Raw genomic sequence first — 19460 nt, 5'->3', positions numbered from 1 at the left:
AGGGAAAAAAGGCGATATCAACAATCACATCAACAAGAGACTTTACCCAGGACTGTCCAGGACTATGGGCACCATGCATTTAGAATCGCACCTGAGCCGCGAACTCATCAGCTTGGTACAACATGGCCTCTCAGGGTTTACTTGGCGTTGGCAACATGCTAAATAAGGTAAATCCTGGGCCCACTTCTGCTAGTAACCGTAGGGCCCTGACCCAGCTCAAGAACGATTCCAGCTTGTTAGCTGACTCCCAGCTCACACACCCAAAAAACGCCTTGCTCCCAAGTCCAGTCATGGGGGATCCATGAGAGCAGGGGTCTGGTCTGAGCAGGCATTCAGTGTACATCTGATGCAGCCCACCAGAGGGCCCTGTGGCCACCTCTGTGTTTACTGTGAGTTAAGGCTGTGGCCTGTAAACTCCAGGAGCCGCTAGTCACATTCATAGTCGTGATAAATGTTTGTACATAGAGTTACTACAGAAAATGTCTGGCAAATAGCAAGAAGGCCTTTTCCTCATTCACACAAAGGGGCCATGTAGGTGAGCAGGGGGCCAGGGAGCACCTGCCAGGAGAAACCAACAGTGACCCACACAGCCACACCAACCACTAAGTGTAATCGTCGGAACTTCTGCTTGCAAACAGCTCAGGGTGCCCTCTACACACTCTATTTGTACTTTCCTCTTTTTTCAGAAAGAATTACTAGAAAGTGGCTTCAGAGTCACTAAGGCCACACATACCACCCACCTCAGACCCACAGCCTCAGGAAAGGGAGTGGGAGAATCCACTGAGAATCACAAAATAGCTTTATTTAGAAAAGGAGTTCTTGCTTAAGTTAGGTGGTAGGTACATGGCCAATTGTTTTATTATTGATCTTTAAACTACATGTATGCTATACATATATATGTGTGTGTGTGTGTGTGTGTATCCTTTGGCATTTATGTATATTCTACAATAAAAATGGAAAAAAACCCAGCACATAGCAACGTCAAAAAGTTATTATTCTAAAGATATTTTTCTGAAGAATAGAAAAGTGTAATTGGTCTTTCTGTCAAAGAGGCAAGAGAATAACCAGCTGGTGATTCGGGGATGAAAGGAGGCAAATGGTAACCCAGCTGTGATCCAGATCCCCAGAGGGGTTGCTGGTTGGGGGTTACAGTGCATGAAACCGTACCCAGAGCTGCCACAGAGAACATCTCTCCAGGGAAGATGCGGAGTGGGGTGCCTGATCGTCAGAACCCTTTTCTGCTGGCTACTAGCCCTCACCAGAGGACATGATGTACTGCAGCACTAATCCTGGACACCAGACACAAGACACCATGACACCCCTAGACCCAGCAGACACCCAGCTGGACACCTATGATTCCAAGGGATCCCTGCAAGCCTGAAGACTTGTTCTGGAATGACAAATATTACTGCCCAAGGAGCACAAAGCTTGAGCACCTACACTGCATATGGACAGAGGAACAGTAGTTGCCCCACTGAACTGTGAAGCAACAGGAGGAGTGTATAAACTGATGACAACGACAACAAAATCATAGGACAAATGGGCCAAACCAGCAACTTGAAAGAGGTTGACCAATCAAGCTGAGTCATCAGAATAAATAGCACTTGACATAAATTAACGCGAAAGGCAAATTAATTCCTATACTCAGTGAGATGTTTAAAATAGTGGCTAAGAGGGAGAAGCATGGTTGCAGCAGTACCCAGAATCCAACACGCCTGAGATCTCATCTGGTCTAACTAAGAAAAGGAGACTGTAGCCCTAGAATTCCACAGCCAGCCACATTATCACAAGAAGAAAGGAACAGCATTTTCAGCCATCAGTGACTCAGAAAATATAGCATTCACCTACCCTTTCCAGCAATACAAGCTACGGGAATTCTCCAAATAAATAAAAATTTATGTCAGAATAGAGAACCCAAGAAGGGAAGGGCTTTCTAGATAAGATACATACTTACATACTACGTATCACAAGAATTAGTGATAAGCAAAGAAGATAGTAAAAAGTGTATTAAATCTGAATAATTGCTGGTTTTGAGGTTATGACGTTTAATGGAACTGGTAAGGAAAGCAACACTTAAAAGAGCAAAGGAATGGTAACTATACACATAAATTCTAACAATTTCAACAACACGTGGGAGATGGAAAAAGGAAGGAAGTAAAAACAAATTAAATGGCCTACATTGTTAGCAGGGAGAGATGACAGATACTTCAACTCAATGTTGATAAGGAAATATAGGTGCAAATATGTATATAAAATATTTAAGGGAGACTGTGATGCATAATGGTGCATATGCATATATATTTATCCATATATATCCCCTCTTTCCTGACACCCTCCCCCCGTTAAATAATATGAAACAAATAAAAAGTATAAACAATCACAAAGAAAATAGCATGGGATGATCAGCAAACAAGGTTTAAAATTTTTTTTTCTGAAAGACAGTATGTGGATGGAGCTGTGGTAGAGGATGCCACAGGCCGCCCCACCCAAAAATGCAGAGGGAGATACACCTGAGGGGCAGGCAACCTGGCCCACTAAACTCATACAGGCTCAGGACACAGACATTTCCAACATCGTAGCAGCTAAGACTAAGATGTTGAGCTGAAAACGAGGGCAGTGGCTGAAAATCTTCACCAAATACTGTCCAGTCTGCTAGGGAGAAACCAAGGCGACTGGTATGAGAACGAGTGCCCAAGAGCAGAATCCTCCATATTCTTGAAAAAAAAAATGGAATCCCTTATAATCCCCTTTAAGTAAACACTCCCTCATAGATACATAGCCTTATGGTCAGCTTTCCTACTGCCTCAGTATTAAATGTGACTAAATTGCAAAGAAACACCAGCCATAGAGAGAAATCCTACAGCAACATTAACATATAGAAGCAAAAAAAAAATGTTCCCAGAGGAAACAGAGAGAACTCAGGAAGGAAACAGGAACTTTTAAAACATTTCATTCACAGGAAATTTCCACAATGTATTTCCATAAAATAAGGGTGGACTACTAGTAAATGGAATGGAGAATGAAATAAGACAAACTTCGTAGGGAAAAAATAGCATGACTGCTAAAACAAATAAAAAATTCAGAAGGGAGTAAAGTCAGGGAATATGTACCTGAATATGAACCAAAGATTCAGGAAACTTAGGCAAAACAAATATGAGCTATACAATATGTACCCAGGAAGTCTAAAAACTAAGTTTTCCAGAAGGTTAGGACACAGAAACTAAAGGTAAAAATCATCAATTAAAAAAAAAATTCCTTAGAATTGAAGGACAAATTGATAGGGGTGCACCGAGCACATACAGTATAATAACCCTACCTTAGGCCCATTATTGTGAAATTTCCAAACATAAAAATCAGAAAAAAATCACAAAAGCTTAAGAGACCAAAAATAAGATGAACTCAAAGACATTGGAACTATACCGGCATTGGACTTAAAAATAGATAATGGAATAATGCCTGCAAACTTCTGAGGAAAAATTACGATCAAGTTAGAATTCTATACCCAAACACAACTATCAATCAAGTGTGAGGGCCAAAAAAGTCACTTTCAGACTTACAAGAATTCAGAAAGATTACTCTCCAGGCACCTATCATAGGAAGTTATTTGAGGATGAATGTGTGAGATTAAAATGAGATAGAACACTCCCTCTGCGAGAGCACTGGAATCACAAATAACTGCTGAACAATCATTGACAGGAAGACACTGGAACTCACCAACAAAGATACCCCACATCCAAAGACAAAGGAGAAGCCACAATGAGACAGTAGGAGGGGCACAATCACAATAAAATCAAATCCCATAACTGCTGGGTGGGTGACTCACAAACTGGAGAATAATTACACCACAGAAGTCCACCCACTGGAGTGAAGGTTCTGAGCCCCATGTCAGGCTTCCCAACCTGGGGGTCCGGCAACAGGAGGAGGAATTCCTAGAGAATCAGACTTTGAAGGCTAGCGGGATTTGACTGCAGGACTTCGACAGGACTGGGGGAAACAGAGACTCCATTCCTGGAGGGCACACACAAAGTAGTGTGTGCATCAGGACCCAGGGGAAGGAGCAGTGACCCCACAGGAGACTGAACCAGACCTACCTGCTAGTGTTGGAGGGTCTCCTGCAGAGGTGGGGGGTGGCTGTGGCTCACCGTGGGGACAAGGACACTGGAAGCAGAAGTTCTGGGAAGTACTCTTGGTGTGAGCCCTCCCAGAGTCTGCCATTAGCCCCACCAAAGAGCCAAAGAGCCCAGGAAAGCTCCAGTGTTGGGTCACCTTAGGCCAAACAACCAACAGGGAGGGAACCCAGCCTCACCCATTAGCAGACAAGCAGATTAAAGTTTTACTGAGCTCTGCCCACCACAGCAACACCCAGCTCTACCCAACACCAGTACCTCCCATCAGGAAGCTTGCAAAAGACTCTTAGATAGCCTCATCCACCACAGGGTAGACAGCAGAAGCAAGAAGAACTACAATTCTGCAGCCTGTGGAATGAAAACCACATTCGCAGAAAGACAGAAAAAATGAAAAGGCAGAGGATTATGTACCAGATGAAGGAAAAAGATACCCCCCCCGCAAAAAAAAACTAAATGAAGTGGAGATAGGCAACCTTCCAGAAAAGAAATCAAAATAATGATAGTGAAGATGATCCAGGACCTTGGAAAAAGAAGGAGGCAAAGATCGAGAAGATGCAAGAAATGTTTAACAAAGAACTAGAAGAATTAAAGAACAAACAAACAGAGATGAACAATACAATAACTGAAATGAAAAATACACTAGAAGGAATCAATAGCAGAATAACTGAGGCAGAAGAATGGATAAGTGACCTGGAAGACACAATGGTGGAATTCACTGCTGTGGAACAGACTAAAGAAAAAAGAATGAAAACAAATGAAGACAGCCTAAGAGACCTCTGGGACAACATTAAATGCAACAACATTCATATTATAGGGGTCCCAGAAGGAGAAGAGAGAGAGAAAGGACCCGAGAAAATACCTGAAGAGATTATAGTCGGAAATGTCCCTAACATGGGAAAGGAAATAGCCACGCAAGTCCAGGAAGCACAGAGAGTCCCAGGTAGGATAAACCCAAGGAGAAACACACCAAGACACACAGTAATCGAATTGACAAAAATTAAAGACAAAGACAAATTATTGAAAGCAACAAGGGAAAAATGACAAGTAACATACAAGGGAACTCCCATAAGGTTAACAGCAGAAACTCTACAAGCCAGAAAGGAGTGGCACAATATATTTAAAGTGATGAAAGGGAAGAACCTACAACCAAGATTACTCTACTGAGCAAGGATCTCATTCAGATGGAGAAATCAAAAGCTTTACAGACAATCAAAAGCTAAGAGAATTGAGCTCCACCAAACCAGCTTTACAACAAATGCTAAAGGAACTTCCCTAAGTGGGAAACACAAGAGAAGAAAAGGACCTACAAGAACAACTCCATAAGAATTAAGAAAATGGTAATAGGAACATACATATCGATAATTACCTTAAATGTGAATAGATTAAATGCTCCAACCAAAAGACACAGGCTTGCTGAATGGATACAAAAACAAGACCCATATATATGCTGTCTACAAGAGACCCACTTCAGACCTAGGGACACATACAGACTGAAAGTGAGGGGATAGAAAAAGATATTCCATGCAAATGGAAATCAAAAGAAAGCTGGAGTAGCAATACTCATATAAGATAAAATAGACTTTAAAATAAACAATGTTAAAAGAGACAAGGAAGGACACTACATAATGATCAAGGGATCAATCCAAGAAGAACATATACAATTATAAATATATGCACCCAACATAGGAGCACCTCAATACATAAGGCAACTGCTAACAGCTATAAAAGAGGAAATCGACAGTAACACAATAATAGTGGGGGACTTTAACACCTCACTTACACCAGTGGACAGATCATCCAGACAGAAAGTTAATAAGGAGACATAAGCTTTAAATGACACAATAGACCAGATAGATTTAATTGATATTTATAGGACATTCCATCCAAAAACAGTAGATTACACTTTCTTCTCAACCACACACGGAACATTCTCCAGGACATCACATCTTGGGTCACAAATCAAGCCTTGGTAAATTTAAGAAAATTGGAATCGTATCAAGCACCTTTTCTGACCACAACACTATGAGATTAGAAATCAATTATAGGGGAAAAAACATAAAAAATACAAACACATGGAGGCTAAACAATACGTTACTTAATAACCAAGAGATCACTGAAGAAATCAAAGAGGAAATCAAAAAATACCTAGAGACAAATGACAATGAAAACACAGCGAGCCAAAATCTATGGGATGCAGCAAAAGCAGTTCTAAGTTTATAGCAATACAATCCTACCTCAAGAAACAAGAAAAATCTCAAATAAACAATCAAGCCTTACACCTAAAGGAACTAGAGAAAGAAGAACAAACAAAACCCAAAGTTAGTAGAAGGAAAGAAATAATAAAGATCAGAGCAGAAATAAATGAAATAGAAACAAAGAAAACAATAGCAAAGATCAATAAAACTAAAAGCTGGTTCTTTGAGAAAATAAAATTGATAAACCTTTAGCCAGACTCATGAAGAAAAAGAGGGAGAGGACTCAAATGAATAAAATTAGAAATGAAAGAAGAGAAGTTACAACGGACAACACAGAAATACAAAGCATCCTAAGAAATTACTACAAGCAACTCTGTGCCAATAAAATGGACAACCTGGAAGAAATGGACAAAATCTTAGAAAGGTATAACCTTCCAAGACTGAACCAGGAAGAAATAGAAAATATGAACAGACCAATCACAAGTAATGAAATTGAAACTGTGATGATTAAAAATCTTCCAACAAACAAAGGCCAGGACCAGATGGCTTCACAGGTGAATGCTATCAAACATTTAGAGAAGAGCTAGCACCCATCCTTCTCAAACTCTTCCAAAAAATTGCAGAGGAAGGAACACTCCCAAACTCATTCTATGAGGCCACTATTACCCTGATACCAAAACCAGACAGAGATACTACAAAAAAAGAAAATTACAGATCAATACCACTGATGAAATACAGATGCAAATATCCTCAACAAAATACTAGCAAACAGAATCCAACAACACATTAAAAGGATCATACACCATGACCAAGTGGGATTTATCCCAGGGATGTAAGGATTCTTCAATATATGCAAATCAATCAATATGATACACCATATTAACAAACTGAAGAATAAAAACCAATAGATGCAGAAAAAGCTTTTGAGAAAATTCAACACCTATTTAGGATAAAAACTCTCCAGAAAGTGGGCATAGAGGGAACCTACCTCAACAGAATAAAGGTCATATACGAGAAACCCACAGCAAACATCATTCTCAGTGGTGAAAAACTGAAAGCATTTCCTCTAAGATCAGGAACAAGACAAGGATGTCCACCCTCACCACTATTGTTCAACATAGTTTTGGAAGTCCTAGCCATGGCAATCAGAGAAGAAAAAGAAATAAAAGGAGTACAAATTGGAAAAGAAGAAGTAAAACTGTCACTGTTTGCAAATGACATGACACTATACAAAAAGAATCCTAAAGATGCCACCAGAAAACTACTGGAGCTAATCAACGAATCTGGTAAAGTTGCAGTATTCAAATTAATGCACAGAAATCTCTTGCATTCCTACACACTAACAACGAAAGATCAGAAAGAGAAATTAAGGAAACAATCCCATTCACCACTGCAACAAAAAGAATAAAATATATAGGTATAAACTTACCTAAGGAGGTAAAAGACCTGTAGTCAGAAAACTATAAGACACTGATGAAAGAAATCAAAGATGACACAAACAGATGGAGAGATATACTATGATCTTGGATTGGAAGAATCAACATTGTGAAAATGACTATACTACCCAAAGCAATCTACAGATTCAATGCAATTCCTATCAAATTACCTATGGCATTTTTCACAGAACTAGAACAAAAAATCTTAAAGTTTGTATGGAGACACAAAAGACCCCGAATAGCCAAAGCAGTCTTGAGGGAAAATAATGGAGCTGGAGGAATCAGACTCCCTGACTTCAGACTATACTACAAAGCTACATTAATCAAGACAATATGGTACTGGCACAATAAATCAATGGAACAGGATAGAAAGCCCAGATATAAACCCACGCACCTATGGTCAACTAATCTATGACAAAGGAGGCAAGGATATACAATGCAGAAAAGACAGTCTCTTCAATAAGTGATGCTGGGAAAACTGGACATGTAAAAGAATGAAATTAGAACCCTCCCTAACACCATACACAAAAATAAACTCAAAATGGATTAAAGACCTAAATGTAAGACCAGACACTATAAAACTCATAGAGAAAAACATAGGAAGAACACTCTTTGACATAAATCACAGCAAGATCTTTTTTGATCCACCTTTTACAGTAATGGAAGTAAAAACAGAAATAAACAAATGGGACCTAATGAAACTTAAAAGCTTTTGCACAGCAAAGGAAACTACAAACAAGAAGAAAACACAACCCTCAGAATGGGAAAAAATATTTGCAAACGAAGCAACAGACAAAGGATTAAACTCCAAAATATATAAACAGCTCATGCAGCTCAATATAAAAAAAAAACAACCCCATCAGAAAATGGGCAGAAGACCTAAATAAACATCTCTCCAAAGAAGACATACAGATGGCAAGAGGCACATGAAAAGCTGCTCAATATCACTAATTATTAGAGAAATGCAAATCAAAACTACAATGAGGTGTTATCTCACACTGGTTAAAATGGGCATCATCAGAAAATCTACAAACAAAAAATGCTGGAGAGCATGTGGAGAAAAGGAAACCCTCTTGCACTGTTGGTGGGAATGTAAATTGATACAGCCACTTTGGAGCACAGTATGGAGGTTCCTTAAAAAACTAAAAATAGAATTACCATATGACCCAGCAATCCCACTACTGGGTATATACCCAGAGAAAACCATAATTCAAAAAGACACATGCACCCCAATGTTCCTTGCAGCACTATTTACAATAGCCAGGACATGGAAGCAACCTAAATGCACATCGTCAGACAAATGGATAAAGAAGATGAGGTACGTGTATACAATGGAATATTACTCAGCCATAAAAAGGAACGAAACTGGGGCTTTTGTAGAGACGTGGATGGATCTAGAGACTGTCATACAGAGTGAAGTAAGTCCGAAGGAGGAAAACAAATATCATATATTAACGCATATATGTGGAATCTAGAAAAATGGTACAGATGAACCGATTTGCAGGGCAGAAATAGAGACACAGATGTAGAGAACAAATGTATGGACACCAAGGGGGGGAAAGCCGCAGGGGGGTCGGGGGTGGTGGTGTGATGAACTGGGAGATTGGGATTGACGTGTATCCACTGATGTGTATAAAATTGATGACTAATAAAAACCTGCTGTATAAAAAATAAAATAAAATTCAAAAATTAAAAATAAAATAAAATAAAATGAGATAGAAGACATAGTGTACAGGGAAAATTGCACTCCTCTCAGAAGACCAGTGAAGGAAGTCTCTGCAAGAGAGCTAAGTGGCAGGCCTGGAGAGGAGCCAGTGCAGCCTAGAACAGGAAGACTGCGTTCTAGAAAGGAGTCCTCCTCAGATAAAAAGGATTTGAAAAGATAAAAATGACAAGATGGAGGGTTTAGTTTTTAATAACATCATCAATTGTCTTAAAATAGCATAAAAAAAGAGAGAAATTAGGAATTCCAGGAGGAAATTTTTTTAAAAAAGGAAAAATAATCATAGTATTATTTTTCACATATATCTCGACAAAGTATACCTCTTGATTCTGCACTAAATAAAATTTTATGTTCATAATAACACAGACACCATTTATTGATTCTCAACTCTTAGAATCAAGCAATAGATGAAGCATGGAGGACTTAAGTATAGTTGTAGAACAGAGTGGAAATGTTTCCAACTTTGACAGTTTAAAGTTAATAAAAATGATGTCAAAAATTAAGAGGTAGAAAGAGGAAAGAAGCTGAAGAAAAGGTTACAGGTTGCCTTCCAAAATGAGGGAACAAGAGAAATTGTCTATAGTTGATAGATAATATCAATATATATACAGATGCGTTTATAAAATTGAAATATAATTGATTTAAAATATATTAGTTTCAGGGGCTTCCCTGGTGGCGCAGTGGTTGAGAGTCCGCCTGCCGATGCAGGGGACACGGGTTCATGCCCTGGTCTGGGAGGATCCCACATGCCGCGGAGCGGCTGGGCCCGTGAGCCATGGCCACTGGGCCTGCGTGTCCAGAGCCTGTGCTCCGCAATGGGAGAGGCCACAACAGTGAGAGGCCCGCATACTGCAAAAATTAAATATATATATATATATATATATATATGTTTAAGATGTACAGCATAGTTAGTCAATATTTTTATAGATTGTACTCTATATATTGCTGTTTTATGCTAAAATTATTTTTACATTAAAAGCCATGTGGAGATAGAGCAAACCATTTCTGTTGGGATGAAAATAGAAGGGACTTTCACTTCTGTTAACTTTTTACAGTGAGCTAGTATTACTGAGAAAAAAATGAAAAACATTTTTGAAGCTGCTGTAGTACATGAAGTATATGTGGTTTAGCACATTCAGGTGAACTTGGGTCTGTTATCCCCAAACATTGCTGAAAACAGTCCATATTTAATGCTGCTCCTTTTTTGTGAGGAACAAAGAGAATAAAAATCATGATAGTCATTATAATAATGATAGTCTCAGTTCCCCAGCACATTTTTCCTTCCAAGTCAAACCCATAAAAGACATCCACTCTTGTCTGCTCATCTTTGTTCAGACTTTTAGATTTATGAACAAAATATCAACAGACTGACACAGGCTATCAACTTTTTACTTTGCTAATACTGACTTTAAAACATATAACTCTTTACTATTGTGCTCATTTCATATAAGAAAGGTTGTTTTAACATCAAAGGACATTCCCTTAAAATACTATATTGAGCTTTATGCATAAAACCATTATACTGTCCTTCTTTTGTCAATTGCTTCAAAGTTGTGAGAACTTTGTCCTGGATAAATAAGGAAGCAAAAATTGGGAACCACTGTCCTAGTCCCCTGGATGTCAGTCCTGCCTCACTTCGACTTCTTACAGCAACAATATAGCTCAGGGCAAAACAGGAAAACAGAAGACATTTTTGATTCCCACCCCAGCCTTCCTGTCCTGAGCTCTCCCCCTTCAACTGCTCTTCCAACCCTGTGATGTCCCAGAAGACTGGAATTTTCAAAGGGATTATGTTGGAACCTAAAGATTTGGTATCTGTGTCTAGTCCTTTCATGGCCACAGGAAACTTATGGCGACAGCAGAGAGGAGCAGTGTGGATGCTCAGAATGAATCAAGGTGTTTCCAGGGCAGCCAAGGTAAACCTGGAATCACAATTGAGGAGGGAAGCAAAAAAGATCAGAGCTGGAAAAGTGGTGCCGAGCATTGAGAGTGAGGTGGATGGGACATGAAAAGGGAGAGGAAACTCATTGTCAGAAGCTGGGATGATAGGAACTGGTTTAAAAGAATGGTGCAAAATGAAGTAAGGCCAGTGGCTCAAGATCACTGATATGTTCACTAACATATGACTTATCTTTTTGCAAAAGGATTTGAGGCCGCTTTAAAATATAATGCAGCACAGTAAGAGAAACTTGCCAAGGAAATCAGGGACAAAGAAAAATAAAATTAAAATGAAGATGAAGTCAGGGGGAAGGTAAATAGCCAAAATGCAAACATGAGGCTTTGTAAAGTTGCCAGAGGTGGCTACAGAATTGGCTCCCAACATCCCACTTTTCATAGAAAAGAAATATAACCAATGACACGATTCGGCATCTAAAACACTACACAATTAAGAAAATTTATGAGACAAGGAAAATCTGGACCAGAAATGTAATGCTGTTAGAGATTATTATTTACTTTTAGATATGATCATTGTATTGTGGTTATAGATATGGAAACATCCAAATGATATCATGCCTGGAATTTGCTTCAAATTATAGATGAAACAAGACTGACCATGGGTTAATACTTGTTGAAACTGAATAATGAGTACATGGGGCTTATTATAGTATTCTCTCTACTTTTGAATATGTTTGACAATTTCTTAACACAAAACAAAACATGTTTTGGTTGGGGAAAAATGTTGATTTCTGACTTCAGTCTTAAGACATTCTTATTTAATATGTCTTGGTGAGAGTCCCTTAATCTCCATTTTTTTTTTTTTTTCTCTTTGCGGTATGCGGGCCTCTCACTGTTGTGGCCTCTCCCGTTGCGGAGCACAGGCTCCGGATGCGCAGGCCCAGCGGCCATGGCTCACGGGCCCAGCCGCTCCGCGGCATATGGGATCCTCCCAGACCGGGGCACGAACCCGTATCCCCTGCATCGGCAGGCGGACTCTCAACCACTGCGCCACCAGGGAGGCCCTCCATTTTTAACAAGCATCTCAGATCTCAGATTTATCTGATGCCGATGGTCTATAGAGAACACTGACTAAACAAGAGCAAGTAAACATTATATATATTGAGTTCAGAACACAAGATGCTCTCCTGATCCTAAAACAATTGTGTCTTGGGGGCCTAAAAAAGACAACACTGGGAAATTTAGTTAGACAATCAGGTTATGGAGAACTTGAAGATATCACATGGTACCTTGTAGGGAAAGTGGTAATATAATTAGATAGAGGAAACAGCCAAGACCAGACAGCTCTGATGATGAGATGTCAGGTGTTTCAGGAAACTGAATCAATGTGGAAAGACTGTATTGGAATAAACCTTAAAGATCATCCAGAACTATCTATGTCAGAATTCCTTCATCAACAATTCCTTCCTTGTGACCATGAGGCCTTCACTGAATACATTATTTTCTGTATTTTTTTAAACTTAATACAATGAACATGTATTACTTTGTAATTTTAAAAGGTAATAATAACAAACTTTTTGCATTAAAAAAATCACAGAACTCTGGAGTTATCCAGTGAAGGGGAACTTAGCCCCCCCCCACACCTCAATAGCCCAGAGGGTGACGCTTATATTGGATAGGAAGTACATAATAGATGTTAGGCTACAATTAGATGCTTTGGTGTTTAAATGATTGAAATAAGTTGTTTGAGAGATGTGATCTTGCAGAGACCTTGCTTTAATTACACCGTAGGCACCAAAGCACAGTAGTTAGAAACACAAGTTCTAGAAACACACAGTCGAGGTCTTGCAGCCCAACATCAGTTGTGCAACATGAGATAAATCTCTCAGCAGCTTGTTTTCTCATAGTAACGTTGGGGTATTAATACTATTTACCTCTTGGAGTTGTACTGAGTGCTTAGAAAGGGACTGGCAGCCAATAAATGTAAGTTACTGTTTTTTAGTTTTTTTCATGAGGTGCCTCAGGATTCAGCCACTCCATATCTAGACTTATTCTTACTGCCAAGAAGTGGTCACCATGGTTAGTGAAGAGCGAGGCTTCCCACAGCTTTATGAAATGGGCTGGTAACAAGCAAACGTTAGGCCCCAAATGGCGCTTACTGAGCTGAATTGCTGAGAACAAGAGAAGCTTCTACGGAACACCTGATATTTGCTAAGGACCAAACCAGGGGTACAAAATAAACCAGACAAGACCCTGCCCTCAGGGAGCCACTAGCCCTTTTAGTGATGCTACGTACAATTCACAAAGTGCCACTGAGACCAGGGAGTGAGGGGTACGGAACCCAACGTGGGGTTCAGAGAAGGCGTCCCATAAAACAGGAGTGAGCCAGGTCCTCTGAGAACCACTTCTCTTACACAAAGGTAAAACCCAGGTCACTTGGTGGTCAAAAGCCTTCACCAGGAGAAGGGAAGGCCATGGCTTCTGCATATGGCCCCCATGTTGCAGAGGGCACAACTTGCTCAACTGTACATGGGAGGCCCCAGTAAAGACCTGGCATGTTCCAAGGGCTCTTGGACCAGCTTTGCCACCATTTATATTTTGTGACCTTGGGTAAGTCACTGCCCCTCTATGGTCTTCCTCATCTATTATAAAGGGCCTGGGAATGGCTCTCACATTCTGTGGTTCCCAGGAACTTGCCAAATGACCTTGAATTCACAGCAATGTCTGTTTAGAGCTAAAGCCATTGTAATAATTCCTATTAGTGACCACAAGCCAATGGGTGCTCTCCAACTGGAGGCTATGTTTCAGGGCCATTCTTGATTTTCATTCTTGCAGCAGACATGAGGTTCTCTAAGCTCATGGAAAAATACTGGCTCCCAGTGCAAATTGCAAGGATTAAGGAGCATTAACTTGGGCCTGCAGGACCACACCATTATTAAGGTACTGAGCCACGTAAACAGAGCACTCTACGACCTTAACTCGAAGAAGCCCGTGGACTGGTAAAATGAATTAAGGCATGGTAATTGGCAAATGGCATAACTGCATTTTCCTTGCAACTGACATAAAAGGAGGAGCTTTTTTTTTTTTTTTTTTTTTTTTTGCGGTACGCCGGCCTCTCACTGCCGTGGCCTCTCCCGTTGAGGAGCACAGGCTCCGGACGCGCAGGGTCAGCAGCCATGGCTCACGGGCCCAGCCGCTCCGCGGCATGTGGGATCTTCCCGGACCAGGGCACGAACCACGTGTCCCCTGCGTCGGCATGTGAACTCTCAACCACTGCGCCACCAGGGAAGCCCAGGAGGAGCATATTTAATAGGACTGTGTCTCTTGCCCTGTTGGGCTACACCCCACAGGCCTACAAGGACTGTCCCTGCCCAGCTTCAAGACTGAAGAAAGAGCCCAGAGTCAGCAACAGAGACATCAATGGTCTAATGGATGGACATCAATGGTTTAATGGATAGGGGGAGCTTACATGTCTGAAGCAAGGTCCTGGAGTGACTTCCCACCGTTTGTGGCCGAGGGCAGGACATGGCGTCAGGCTTGGCTCCAGGGGCCAGAGTGGTGGTGGGGGATTACCAGTTATAGGGAGAATTGACATCAGGTTGGCTCATCAGTTACCAGGGAAACCAGCAGAGGGGCGTGCCTCTCACCGCCCCTTTGATAAGCTATTGGGAATGATCATTAGCTAGCACCCGGAGCAAGTATGTAGGAAGGTCAGTCCTCTGAGTAGGGTGTAGGTGAAGCAGGCACTGGTCAAGCAGGGGATGTATAGAAAACAGTCATCTTGAATGGTCCGACCATACAGGTCCTCAGATCCTTTCCTCAGAAGGCTACCCAGGTGATTCTGCCTATGTTAACGAAGCAGCTAGCCTAAAATTAGCATTGAGAGAACACTTTCTGTTGCACCTTCTGTTTGTAAAGTGCAGCCTCATCAGTGTGAGCAGCGCCTCTTCACACTGCCATCACCCCTCTGCCTTAACGAGATGGAGCAGGGGCTGCTCAGGCTATGTAGAGATTGGAGCTGCAAACACTAAGAACTGGGTTTTGGTTCTTGTGTCCATAATCCCTGACCTCCCAATCCTGTTGCACCTGGGCCCCTGCTGTCTGCATAACAGGAAGGCTCAGGAACTATCCTCAGGTTTGCAACTGGGTTTCCATTCTCTTTTCATTCTCTACAGAAATTATTTAATTGGAAAAAAAATTCAATTAAGAAAATATTTTACCACCCACTGTAGCTTCATTAGAAGTGCTTGCAAAACCTACAGTGTTTTCTGTATCATGGGATTCTGGCCTGTGCAAAGTAAATGAAAACACTCAGATGTGCTAGTATTCTTGAGAAATAATAGAAAATCTGATGTGCAGGGTTTTAGACAATGGGGACTTTTTACCTGAAAAGAACACCATGAAACAAATCTTAAGAACATGTGGGGACCAGACACAGGCCCAAGAAGTCAGCAACCTTCCTTGGTGTGTCTGTGGGAAATGGGAGCCCAGGTCCAGCCAGCAGTGGAAGGAGATGGGAGTGGGTACCTCGGAGGCCTGGTGTCCAGCTCTATTACTTTCTATAAGACTCTGGGCTGCCTGCAACCTCTTCTCTTGAGAAGCCATTTCTCACCTCTAAAATGGGGGGAGAAATTCCTCCCCACCTGGCTCTTTTGAAAATTAGGTGCACTTGAATCCATATGAGTGCTTTCAAGTAATGTTGCTTAAAATTCTTTTTAAGCCAAGCACTGCTGCATTGGCCTAAGAATTCACACCTCCCACAGGACCCCTTTCCAAACTCTGTTAGACCAGGTTAGATCTGGTCTTGCTTTGATCCAATTAGTCTTTAAACCTATCATCTACTCTGTGGAACAAGATCAAAAGGTTTCTGACAACCACCTTTGTGAACCAACATTTAGAAAAAAATCTCTCAAAGCAATGTGTAATGTTAGGGTGGGAATGCTTCTTCCCATTCCTGACTCCCCTGAAGAGTGACTTTTCCCTAAATGCTCCTGGTCACTTCTCCCACGTCTTCCTGCTCCATTCAGAGGAGAAGTGAGTTACTCAACCAGACAGCTCAGGGTGGCCCTACCTCTCCCTTCTACTTGATATCTGTCTGCCTGCATAGGGTATGGTGCATTTACTGGTAAGTCTGTTACTACTCTGGACCCCAGAATTACACAGACTCAATCTCCTGTTCTTCCTCAGGCATAGCTGGACACCTGCAGGACAAGGCCTTGACCCTTACACTTATGGCCCGGCTTAGAGCAGTCCTGGGCACATGCTCTCTGTATCTATACAGGTAAGGCCAGAGGACGGCCAGGCTTCCATTAGCATGAAGGGAATTACATGGGCAATATTTTTCTCATAGCACAATATTTCGGTAAGAGACAGGATATATGAGGAAATGATGTAGAGTCTGGGTGTAGACTTGTTTTTAAACACACGTGAGACATATAGTTATGGTTATGGCCAACATTAACCCCAGAAATATCTCTCCTGAGAAACAGTTCTAAGCCACAAGGCTACTTAAAGTCAGAACAGAAAGTGGACTCCTGGTTCAAACTCTTCCCTATTTTTTTTTTCCTCTTCTGTCTGCGTTGAACCTTGGTCCATGACTAAAGACACATACTCTCTTGTAACATATAACCTCTTACTAGCTTGGACTTCTATGCTTGAAATCCTAATGTACCCCCAGGTCATGAATCTGCCTGTGCTAAAAGCATGATCAAGCTTAGACTATCAGCACTTGATTAAAAGCATGGGCTCTTTTGTCTCTGTATTTAACCGTCAATTTTCTAAAAATTGTGTTTTTTAAGTCAATTTCCTTTTAGTAAATATTTCATGCTGCTGAAATGAAGATGGTTTCTTTTAAAACGCTAATTTTCATCAGTAGTCATGGATAGAAATTGGCATTTATTCCTCATCAGAATGATGAATAATACTGGTATATGACCAAGAAATGTAGTAATTGTTCTAAAGAGCATTGACAAAAAAGATAAAACCCTTTGATTTCAATACAAATTGCTCTTAATTTTAACTGGAAGATACCAACTCTTCTCAGAAGCATTCTCTTTAGGACTGCCCTCTCCATGAGTCACAGAATTTCTGCCTGATGGCCGTGGACAAAGCCACAGCTATGAGCAAGCACTGATGGTTTTTCCGAAGACATTTCTGCAATCCTCACTTCTCTATAAACCAGGTAGGTTTCTTTTTTCACTTTTTTTATTGTGGTAAAATCTACATAATATCTATCATTTTCACCATTTTTAGGTGCACGGTTCAGTGCCATAAGTACCATCACATAGTTATGCAGCCATCATCACTATCCATCTGTGGAGCTCTGTCATCATCCCACCTATCAAACAATAACCTCCCATGCTCTTCTTCCCCAACCCCCAGCTCCTGGTAACCACTCTTCTGCTTTCTATCTCCATGATAAATCAAGTAGTTTGCCTCACCATAATGAAAGTTGGTTACAAGATAGGCCCAAAGGTACACAGAGAAGAACTGGAGATGATCACAGCCAGAAAGCACAGGCAGGCTGCTAGATGAACACTGAGAAAAGAGGAGAGTCTGGGGCACATCCCAAATGATGCTTTGAGACTGGAGTAGGGAAAGGGGCCACAAACAGGTGTTCCACTAACAATCTCCTGGTCCCCTGATCCTGGATGCAAATGTACTCTCCTGAGGATGCATAGAACTAGTCCCACTTTTCTGGGAATCATCAGCATCGTGTACCACTAGGGGTCCAAGTGGCATTGCCATGGGACACATTCTATACAACCTGGGCTTGAGTTAGGAAAAGTTTTTCCCTAAAGACCAAAAATGTGAGCGGGAGTAAAGAAGAGTCCAAACAGCAACAGTCGAGAAGGCAAGGTTCTCACACTTAAAGGGGTAGAAGAAATTGAGGCTGGATCACTAGTGGTAGATCAGGCAGGAGCCTTCAGACAGAGCAGAGATTAGCAGGAAGCCAAGGCAAGGAGATCAGGGAGAGCATCCGAGGAGAGAAACAGCAAAAGCAGCAAGTATGGATTAGAGGGATGACAAAAGTAGCAGGCTCAGCTGAAAGACAGCAAAGCCAAAGGAAGTGTCTCATTTTACGTGGGATATTATTCTCCTCCATATCCTCCACGGGAGACTCACAGGAAAATACAAGAAGTAGAATGACAGGGGCCCTTCCTATCCCTTGGCAGGTAAAGGCTGCAGATACAGCAAGCCTACATATAAAATATGCTAAAGTACATCCACCTAGGCCCACGAGCTGGTGATATTCAGGGAGATATTTGGGTTAATAATAAATGAAACAGAAATAAGAAGTCTTGAAACTATCGGAGAGGATGAGACATTACTATTATAAAAATTGAAGAGAATTACTGAGCAAGGGGAAGATTGATGGAGTTAGGTTTTTAACAAATGCACATAACTCCATAGCTTCACTAAATACCAATACTAGACAGGTACACAGTCCCTCTCAACCCTTCTGCCAAAGTACTTCAGATGAAGTACCCCACAGAGCCTGGGGTTCCTCCTGGGTTTTCCCAGGGCCCTAACAGTCACATACTGATTCCCACTGTTGTGACTCTGGGAGTCTGTGTCAAAAGACCCTTGGACAACCCTGCAGAATTAAGTCTAGGGAGCATCTCTGCCATTTGCCATGCTATCATGAGGCTTTCTTCTACTGTAAACATAGGGACTGGTATATGTCACTTGGAAGGCATGGCACATCAGAGCTTAAACAACTCCACTTTCATAAATAACTTATAAAAAATGTACAAGGAAATGGGATGAAAGCATTAGGTGTTTGATCATCTTCATAACTTACATACTACCTTGAGAATTGCTGCATGTTTTCTGCTTTATAATTTGTTAGAAACTAGAAGGGAGCCCCTTTCTCATTGCCCCAAAATGAGAAAGAAGAAGTTACAATTAGGTGTCACCACTATTAATCAAGTTAGGTATAAAATAAGGGTGCAGATTATCTCAAGGGGAAGAATGTTATGAGTGAGGAGTTTGACCCATTTTCTAAGACAGAGAGTCACTCAATTACTTCTCACATCTTTGAACAGTTAAGGATTGAGACCACAACATCAGTGAACTGAGG

The 19460-nt window shown here is 41.1% G+C and overlaps 1 protein-coding gene across 7 annotated transcripts in view; it reads right to left on the bottom strand.

Moving 5' to 3' along the window:
* The window catches only part of LOC309808678 (synaptotagmin-9), a 388309-nt gene that overhangs the window by 332425 nt on the left and 36424 nt on the right, over positions 1 to 19460 (bottom strand). The window lies entirely within an intron of this gene.

This window comes from Mesoplodon mirus, assembly GCF_964341445.2.
Source record: "Mesoplodon mirus genome assembly, chromosome: 7".
Taxonomy (NCBI): Eukaryota; Metazoa; Chordata; class Mammalia; order Artiodactyla; family Ziphiidae; genus Mesoplodon; species Mesoplodon mirus.
Note: the sequence above shows the minus strand (reverse complement) of the source record. Positions and strands in the feature narration are given on the sequence as shown.